Raw genomic sequence first — 10,411 nt, forward strand, 5'->3', positions numbered from 1 at the left:
TTCCACTCGCCAATTTTCATTGGCCTTTTCTATTTTAAGCAAAGGTGATTGGGGCTCTCAAGATCAAATCCCTAGTGTCACTACATCGACACAACGTCGTCACACAGGGAACCCAGGATTCTGTTTACCCCAGGTTTAGAATACCCGGGGTTTATGATTTCAAGTGTGAAAAGCCCTTAAGGCTATATTTTAGGTATGCACATAACCCCCAATTTAGGAATTTGTAAAAATTACTGAAGACCATATAGTATGGTCATGAATTATGAATGGAAATGTTGTGCTTTGGTGCACAGTAAATATATTTAGGCTTTTCAAGAACTTTTTCAATGTCTTGGTAAAAGTGAAGCCCAGCATTTAGCAAAATATAGGAAGCAATTATGGCGTTCAAGCTCTATTTTTAAAGTGTCTTTGTAGATTTGTAGACATGCAAATTCTATTTGTGTTGCTCGTTGGTGAACAAAATTAATGAATCAGTCATCTCATTCATGAACGAGAATCTGCTGACTGGCTGAACGAGAGGAGGACGCAAGTTGTTTGTTCCACTTTTTGAACAAGAAAAGGGGCTAAATGAATTGTGAATAAAAGTGAGTGATGACCACACATTACAATGACATACAGACATTTTTGGCTAATTCTGAATCATAATAGCTCACAACAGAATCCTTACAGAATTTTAGAGAGGATATTTTAGGAAAGTATTGTTGCCTTTTTTGTATAGCTTTATATAAAGTCATGCTCAGCAGATCACAATATAATAGATATACTTTGTTGTCATTTGTGGGGAAATGCTTATGGTGCTTAAACACTCTGCAGTGTTGAAGTTTCTTAGTAGAATTGTAGTCACTCAAATTTGAATAAAGGATTATTATTATCCAGTCATGAATGACTCTCTGCATGTGGTTCAATGCAATTACTCGTTAAAAATGTAAAAGACGGTCATTTGTTGCCATTTACTGGTGCAAAGCCGTAATTTTGCAGTAATCAGCTTACTGAACCGCAAGTCATTTTTCAGTAATGTCCAATTTAATTTGAGAACTGTTAGTGTGATGTGTACTTAATTACTGATTAATTGTTCATATAACAATGTAATTTAAGAAACATTCACAGCTGAGTTTTTTTTTTTAAATGACTTAATGAATAGTGTTTTAAAATATTCCAATATATTACAATTGTTTTTTTTTTTTTTGTTTTTTTTTGTTTGTTTTTTTGATGATTTAAGGGGATAACTTGGGGGATTATTTAAATAATGTTTATTGATTGATGTATTCATGTTGAAAGGGGGAAAAAGTGAAAAAAGATGTTTTAATAATACTAGATATTTATGACATGAAAATGCTGATGATCTACTGTTAATGAATTACTGCTCATTTTGTTATATGAAAATGTTCCCTTTGTAGTAGATTTGTAAATTGATAACAAAAATGAGTGATAACTATGGTGAGATTGTGTGCTGCTGTAATCCTCTATTCATATTAACCTAAACTTTAAACAGAGCAAAAACAGCACCCAGCATTCAGCTGTGAATGAGAGAGCAAACCCATTTACAGCTCCATCAGTTATACACAGCCTTGACACACTCTACTGCTCAAAATATCACACATGCATTTTTCTGCTGATGATTTACCACAAAATACCACACGCTGTACACACTCTACCGACTCAAATACCATTGAACACCACTATACATTATATTTCTGTCAAAATGTTAGCAAAATTTGCCCTTATGCAGAGAGGTTATTTTTGTTTAAATAATGAGAGAGAGACATTCTTCCAGAGTATCTCATTCATAAAACCATTTTAAAAGATTTCATATTCTGATGTAGAACTGAGTCTTACCCCATTCAAGGAGGTCTGTTAGGGGTGTCAGTGGTCAAACCCCCAGATTCAAAGGCAGTTTATAACCAGAAAGGAATTATTCAAAACCGAAAAATTACCCCTACAATTTCTTTCCTAATGGTTTGTCATCCATAACAGTTTGTTACTTTTCGCAATAAAAATCTCATATATATGCATATATTCATAACTATTCTGAAATGTTTATTAGGGTTTTTTGTTGTTGTTGTTGTTAAAAAGAGCTACTTTTGACTTAAACTAAACGTAGCTGAATATTATGTAACTTCTAATTCAATTTCTTATCCTTATGTGACCTCGCGTCCACATGCGTGGACATTGTATTTTGGCTTTGCTATATGCAAAGCATAATTTTATTTAATTTAAACTGGTCTCATTTCAGGAGACTCTGTGCTGTCAGTAAAGGGTTAAACTTTCAATGTACGGCATAATGTGACAAAACAACATAGCGGCGATCACCGTGGAGTTTGTGTTTGGTTGAAACGCCAACATAACTACATCTGGTAAGAAACCTGATTAAGTTTTTACATTAAAACCTGTTTGAGTCAAAAGATTAGTCTCTTTATTCATCCAATATGCCATTTTAAAAATTTGAGCGATTTATCATGAAACACCACGCTGTTAAACACAATAACTACATTCGTGGACTGTATGCTCAGTTTCAGTTAAAATATCCGATATATTTACTATGCATAATCACATAGAGAATCAATGCTTTCAAAGGCTTTATATGGAGTTAGGATGAAAATAAGGTGCATTTCAAACTGTTCTGAGACCAGTGTAGCCAGACAGCACACTGGAGGTTAAGTCATTCACTAAACAGGGAGCATGGGATCATCCTATATCTACGCAGCTAAGTGCATTCAATCCAAACTTCCTATTTAAAGTTGAGTTTGACTGTTTCAAATAGGCTTTCTAACAATCCATTGTCTGCCAGTGGTTAAAAAACAGATAGCCCTGCCCCAAACTCATACCATTGGTTGAACCAATATCAGGCTGGTTAAGATGCTCAAACAATCAGAACAATGTTTCAATAGCGCCACAGATCTGCAGTGTTTTCATTTTTCAGGGAAAACAACCAACAGTACCAATGGCTTACTTATGGTTGTCTCTGCATAGTAAGCTGGAATGCAAGAAAGGGTTTTAACACTGAAAAAAAAATAATAATAATAAATAAATAAATAAATAAAACTGCCAGATCACTTCATATACTGCACAATGCAGTATATGCAAGATGGCGCCGAGTATGGCTGCTACGTTGCGAGCTCCGACACAACATAGCAATGGTTTGTTTGTTTTGTTTACAATTCTTATGTTTTTTGTCTTGGATGTTGTCTGCCTTATTGTCTACGACAGACAAACACTTTTGGACATTGGTTCAGCGATCTCACACCGAAAACCGGACTTCACATTCCTCAATGCCGACCCGCTGTTTACAAACACGCAAGCGGAGCCCTTTGTCTGGGCAGCACGGCCGCGGAAACGCAGGAGGAAAAGGGGAAACAGAGCCGGCGTTCTCATCAGAGTAAGACGCCGCGCAAATCGACCCCCGCTACCCACTATTCTACTGGCAAATGTTCAGTCTCTGGATAACAAGCTCTGCGAGCTGAAAGCGCAGATCTCTTTCCAACGAGAGACGAGGGACTGCTGCATTATCTGCCTTACGGAAACTTGGATGTCTGCGGAGATTCCAGATTCAGCCATTGAACCCGCAGGGTTCTCCATGCTCCGAGCGGACAGAGCGAAAGACCTCTCAGGTAAAACTAGAGGAGGTGGTGTATGTTTTATGATCAACAAATCCTGGTGTGATCAGAGGAACGTACATTCCATCAAGTCTTTCTGTTCTCCTGATCTGGAATTTCTTATGCTTCTGTGTCGACCATTCTGGCTATCGAGGGAATTCACAGTGGTCATTATCACTGCTGTGTACATTCCCCCACAAGCCGACACAGACCGGGCACTCAAGGAACTGTATGGGAGTATAAGTGAGCAGGAAACCGCGCACCCTGAGGCCGCGTTCATTGTGACCGGGGACTTTAATAAAGCCAGTTTAAAATCAGTCGCACCAAAATATCACCAGCACATTAGTTTCAACACACGAGGGGACCGGGTTTTGGACCATTGCTACTCTCCGTTCCGGGATGGCTACAAATCCCTCCCCCGCCCACCATTTGGCAAATCGGACCACTCTTCCATTCTGCTTCTGCCCGCTTACAGGCAGAAATTGAAACAGGAAGCACCCACCCTCAGAACGATCCAGTGCTGGTCAGACCAATCAGACTCTACGCTACAAGACTGTTTTGATCGCATGGACTGGGAGATGTTCCGGTCCGCCTCTGATGACGACATCGAGCTTTACGCTGATAGCGTAATGTGTTTCATCAGAACGTGCGTAGAGGAAGTGATTCCGACCAGAACTGTGCGAATCTATCCGAATCAGAAGCCGTGGATCAATAGCGATGTTCGCGCGGCACTTAATGTGCGGACCTCCGCTTTTAATTCCGGGAACGCGGAGGAGCATAAACAAGCCAGTTATGCCCTCCGAAAAACTATCAAAACAGCAAAACGCCAGTACAGGAGCAAGATTGAAGGACAGTTTAACACCACCAACTCTAGAAGCATGTGGCAGGGAATTAACATCATCACGGACTTTAAAGGGAATAAAACCTCCGCCATGAACACCGCTGCCTCTCTACCGGATGAGCTAAATACTTTTTATGCTCGTTTCGAGGGAAATAACACCGCCCTCGCGGAGAGAGCTCTCGCGGCTGAAGCTACAGAGGTTAGTTCACTCTCCGTCTCTGTAGCGGATGTAACCCGATCCTTCCGACGGGTGAACATCCGCAAAGCCACGGGTCCAGACGGCATTCCGGGCCGCGTCATCAGAGCGTGCGCTAACCAGCTGGCTGGTGTTTTTACGGACATTTTCAACCTATCCCTCTCTTTGTCTGTAGTCCCCACATGCTTTAAAACATCCACCATTGTGCCTGTTCCAAAACAATCAAAAATAACGTGTTTAAATGACTGGCGTCCTGTTGCTCTGACCCCCATCATCAGCAAATGTTTTGAGAGACTAATCAGAGATTACATCTGCTCTGTATTACCACTCAATCTTGACCCGCTGCAGTTTGCATACCGCAACAACCGCTCCACTGATGATGCCATTGCATCTACAATACACACTGCTCTCTCCCACCTGGAAAAAAAGAACACTTATGTGAGAATGTTGTTTGTAGACTACAGCTCAGCATTCAACACCATAGTGCCCTCCAAGCTAGATGAGAAACTCCGGGCTCTGGGCTTAAACAGCTCGCTGTGCAGCTGGATCCTGGACTTCCTGTCAAGCAGACGCCAGGTGGTTAGAATAGGCAGCAACATCTCCTCATCACTGACCCTCAACACTGGAGCCCCGCAGGGCTGTGTTCTCAGCCCACTACTGTATTCCCTGTACACACATGACTGTGTGGCAACACATAACTCCAATGCCATCACTAAGTTTGCTGATGACACGACGGTGGTAGGTCTGATCACTGACAATGATGAAACAGCCTACAGAGAGGAGGTGCACACTCTGACACACTGGTGTCAGGAGCACAACCTCTCCCTCAACGTCAGTAAGACAAAGGAGCTTGTGGTGGACTTCAGAAGAAAAGACAGAGAACACAGTCCCATCACCATCAATGGAGCACCAGTGGAGAGAGTCAGCAGCTTCAAGTTCCTGGGTGTCCACATCACTGAGGAACTCACATGGTCCGTCCACACTGAAGTCGTTGTGAAGAAGGCTCATCAGCGCCTCTTCTTCCTGAGACGGCTGAGGAAGTTTGGAATGAACCGCCACATCCTCACACGGTTCTACACCTGCACTGTAGAGAGCATCCTGACTGGCTGTATCTCCGCCTGGTACGGCAATAGCACCGCCCACAACCGCAAAGCACTGCAAAGGGTGGTGCGAACTGCCAAACACATCATCGGAGGTGAGCTTCCCTCCCTCCAGGAAATATATACAAGGCGGTGTGTGAAAAAAGCTCGGAGGATCATCAGAGACTCCAGCCACCCGAGCCATGGGCTGTTCTCACTGCTACCATCAGGTAGGTGGTATCGCAGCATCAGGACCCGCACCAGCCGACTCCATGACAGCTTCTTCCCCCAAGCAATCAGACCTCTGAACTCTTGATCTCCCACGATCAAAATACATCAGCCCTGCACGTTATTACTCTTTTATCTCACACCGGACTGTCATAAATTATATTACTGTTATTATATTATGTCTCTCTTAACAACTGACTATCAACCGACAGCCTGAATGTCAATACAGTACAATACTGTACATTCTATATATATATATATATATATATATATATATATATATATACTTTTTTTATATATATTTTAATTTTTAATTTTTATTGAATAATGTGTATCTATATAGTATCTATATAGTAAAAAACAAAAAAAACAAAAACAGCATATTGTATACTGTACAGTGTATGTTATTATGTGTATATTGTTGAGTGTAATTATGTGTATAACAGATGTTTAAATTGTGTTGTGTTAATTTGATGTTTTAAGTTGTGTAATTATGTATAACAGATGTTTAAATTGTGTTGTGTTAATTTGATGTTTTAAGTTGAGTGTAATTATGTGTATAACAGATGCTTACATTGTGTTGTGTTAATGTGATGTTTTAAGTTGAGTGTAATTGTGTATATCAGATGTTTAAATTGTGTTGTGCTAATTTGATGTTATTGTAAATTGGTATATGTCTCATCACTGTCACGACTGCTATGTTGATCGGAACTGCACCCAAGAATTTCACACACCATTGCACTTGTGTATATGGCTGTGTGACAATAAAGTGATTTGATTTGATTTGATTTGAATGCAGCCTAGTTAAACTGCATTATTAATCTGTATAATCTGATCACAAATTCTGCATTGATCTGCATTGGCTGAGCATTAAAAGAGGAAGAGACCAATCACTTAATCTGTATAATCTGATCACAAATTCTGCATTGATCTGCATCAGCTGAGCATTAAAAGAGGAAGAGGCCAATCACAGAATCCCCATTATGGAAAAAGTAGAGTAATTATTGAACTACGCATTAAACATCTGCACCGCCCCCGCAAAGTAGTAACAGACAGCATCAAATTTATGTTATGCCACAGAGAGCAAACATAGATATCAAGGCACAAGAAAACACAAGCATGAAAAGAGGAAGCACCATTCGAGATGGAGAGTACTTTGAGAAAGCAGAATCTTTGATGCTTTTTAACTGGAGTCCTCTTCTTGACATCAGAGCTCCTTGGAGAACACAAGTAAAAAAAGGACAGACAAACTCCAGTAGCACTTGTACTTCCTGTCCTCTCACAACATTCACAAACACTCACTCACAGTGTTTCATCTGTTAACTATTGGTAAGAACGATAGAATACTCCTGTATAGCAAACATTTTTATCAGATATAAGTTAAATAAGATAATTAAGCAGACTGAAGATTTTGAATTCTGTATCATATACAGTACCATACTCCATATATACAGTACAAAGAAACATTCTCATGAAATCAAACACAATCATATTCACCAGTATTTTCTTTGGAGACATCAATAATATGATTCTAAATATGCACAATGTGTTGTCACAGACGTACGTATTAGCTACACTGTAAATATGTTGTCAGTCAGCCTTCTTGTGGTAACATCTAAATTGACTGGTTTTATTAAAGTCAAAAAATATTGTTTGATATGACTGAATCAATCTGAATTCTTTTGAGGCTACACAGCTAGTCATTTTTAAGGGTCAGTACAGGTGGAAAGGTAACTTTACAATACGGGTCTATTTGTTAACAGTATATACTGTTATATACTATCTATCTATATATATATATATATATATATATATATATATATATATATATATATATATATATATTATAGTAAATATTGTAATCTATAATTCTTTTTAAATTATGTATTTTATAATTAATGCATTAAGTATAATCAACTACCAATGAACAATAATTCCATGTATTTATCTTCGTTAATGTTAAAAATATAAAAATACATTTGATCATTGTGAATTCGTGTTAGTTCATAATGCATTAATGTTCATGTATACAACTTCTAATTTTAAAAATGAAATAATATATGTTGAAATTAACATTAGCCAAAATTAATAAGTGCTGTAAAAGTGCTATTCATGTTAACTAATGTAATTAGCACATTTTAACAAATACAACCATCTGCACATTTTCTCTTTTTGCACTGCAATGGTGACCAATTTGAAGCTGTTGAATATAAATTTAGATTTTTAATCAACCAAGGGACTCACACTGACAACATTCCATCATTTTGGAAATTAACTTTAATGTCTAGCTATGTGGGAATAGTTTGAAAGTAATTATGGACTTGGGAAAACATGCAATCATACCTGTTCGGCATCCTCCGTGGGACACGGCTATCCAAAGAAAGCGCAAGTGTGCAGGTGGCGATGGGTCAGTAGATGCTCCAGCATCAGCATCACAGTCCCGCTTTCGGACAGGTTACGCGACACTTAGCGAGACTTGTTCGGGACCACAAGAACTTGTAAACGTCAAAACCAGAACCACACACCACACCTTAAACAATCAGATGAAAAAGGGAGTCTTTCGTTGCCCTTTCGCCAAGTGAACGTTAAAATCTCGCCGTCACTCCCGGAGAACGTGTGAGGAAAATATGTGCGCTCCCAGAATTAAACGCACTGTAAATTGCACCACAATAGCCACACTTTGGATGATGAAATTTTTTTTATTATTTATTTATTTTTTAAAGCTGCGTGTATCTGAGCGGAAGAGTTTTTTGTGTTCGTTTCTGTTCCTTGGGTGCGCCCACCACGGCCATCAGCTAATGACAGAGGAGCGATGATCCGCTGCTGGGCGTGTGCGTGCCACACTGGATGAGCTCCAGCTCCGGTGCAACGTAAATAAGGTCGGAGGGCGGAGGATGGAAAGTAGGGGACATGCTTCTTAGTACAGCAGTTTGCTATCACAACCATGCCTTTAAATGAGAGATCTTTACAATCTACATATACTTGAACACCCATGTTGCTAAATTAAAATACGCATTCAAATTATAAGAGAAAATCTCTTTTAAATCTGAGGTTAGTCTAAGGTTGTTAACAAATAATATGACCTTTTTTATATATATTTTTTTATTCAACATTAGGTGCGTTCTAATCCGCAGGGTCCCTACGCAGTGTTCACTGCACCCTACTCATTGAGCAAGGGATATCTGCTGAAGTCCACTTCACTTGACAAAATTCGTTCATTTCGAATACACTGCAAGGTCATCAAACACAGACAACGCTCGAGTAGCGCTGATCACGGAGTTCAAGTAAGATGACAATATACTTGTGTAAATAAATATAAATGTACAATAACTAACCTTCCATCCATATCTATAATGTTTATAATAGATCCATATATTTACTTATAATACAAATGTATTGTTATATATTTAAATTAATATATTTTTCCAAACCCGTAAGTTGCTGTTTAATATAAAAATAAATGTTATATGGTTATTTTATAATAAGTGTGTCTTAAAGGTGCTATATGTAATATTTTTACTGTACTAAATCATAAATTGACCATAATATGTCATTAGAGAATTAGGAAACATGCTAAGTTGAAATGCAGGCTTCTCCGATAACAAAGCTACAGCCAGTATATTCTAATTTGAAGTTTCCATTCCTGGAATTTCTGTTTATGTTTTGGCCTGTGCGATCCCGCCCACTGCCCACTCACCAACAGTATTTCGACACCACCAGGTTGCTAGGTTTGAACAAGTCTGCAGGCAAACAACGCAGCCATGGAAGCCAGCAAACGAACTGGATCACGAAAAAAATCCACACGAGCTGGTCTATAATTTGCAAACAATAAAAACATTGCAAACGTATACATTAGCTGATCAACTTACAGTGTAAAGCTCGTCGCTTGACATTTTCAGTTTCACTCGTTCCTGTTGCGTGTCCTCATTCTGGCAACCCTCATGAACTTGGAGTCTGGGGCGGGGCAGACAACTCTCCAGTATTTTGAATTTAGACTGCAGTACCCATCTCAAACGCTTGTTGTCAGTCTTACATATAGCACCTTTAACTGTTATATGACCAATTGTCATGCATGTAACATCGCATCTCGTGTGCTTTGTACTCACGCACAAGCACACCTGGGGTAAATTAGGCTCAATTGAAACGTCAGCGTCTCAAATTCCTTTTGTTTTTTTGAATTTAGCATTTAATTTAGCCACACTACCTCAGTTCTCTGCCTGTTCGCAATGACTGGTGGGTAAATTTACCTTTCCACTTTCTGTGAAGTGATGTACACTTATTCCCTTTGCCATTTAGAATGCCCTTCCAACTGAACATGTACGTTCCCTTCGGATTGGAATCTCCCTTAAGATGGCTGAAAACCATGTGAAGTCCACTTCGAAGGACCCTAACGGTCGATCGGAACGCACCTATTAAGATTTTATGTTAAAAGTGCACTCAGTCATTTTTGTCATTGTGTCATCTTGGACTTACA

At 39.1% G+C, this 10,411-nt stretch overlaps 1 protein-coding gene across 1 annotated transcript in view; it reads right to left on the reverse strand.

The window, feature by feature from the left end:
• LOC127410321 (heparan sulfate glucosamine 3-O-sulfotransferase 5-like) overlaps positions 1 to 8,591 on the reverse strand; it is a 97,593-nt gene extending 89,002 nt beyond the window's left edge. Inside the window, exon 1 of the mRNA XM_051645522.1 lies at positions 8,281 to 8,591. The gene's annotated coding sequence lies outside the window, so the exon portion shown is untranslated. The remainder of the gene's footprint in view (positions 1 to 8,280) is intronic.
• Positions 8,592 to 10,411: the final 1,820 nt, after the last annotated feature.

This window comes from Myxocyprinus asiaticus, chromosome 19, assembly GCF_019703515.2.
Source record: "Myxocyprinus asiaticus isolate MX2 ecotype Aquarium Trade chromosome 19, UBuf_Myxa_2, whole genome shotgun sequence".
In the NCBI taxonomy this organism is placed as follows: domain Eukaryota; kingdom Metazoa; phylum Chordata; class Actinopteri; order Cypriniformes; family Catostomidae; genus Myxocyprinus; species Myxocyprinus asiaticus.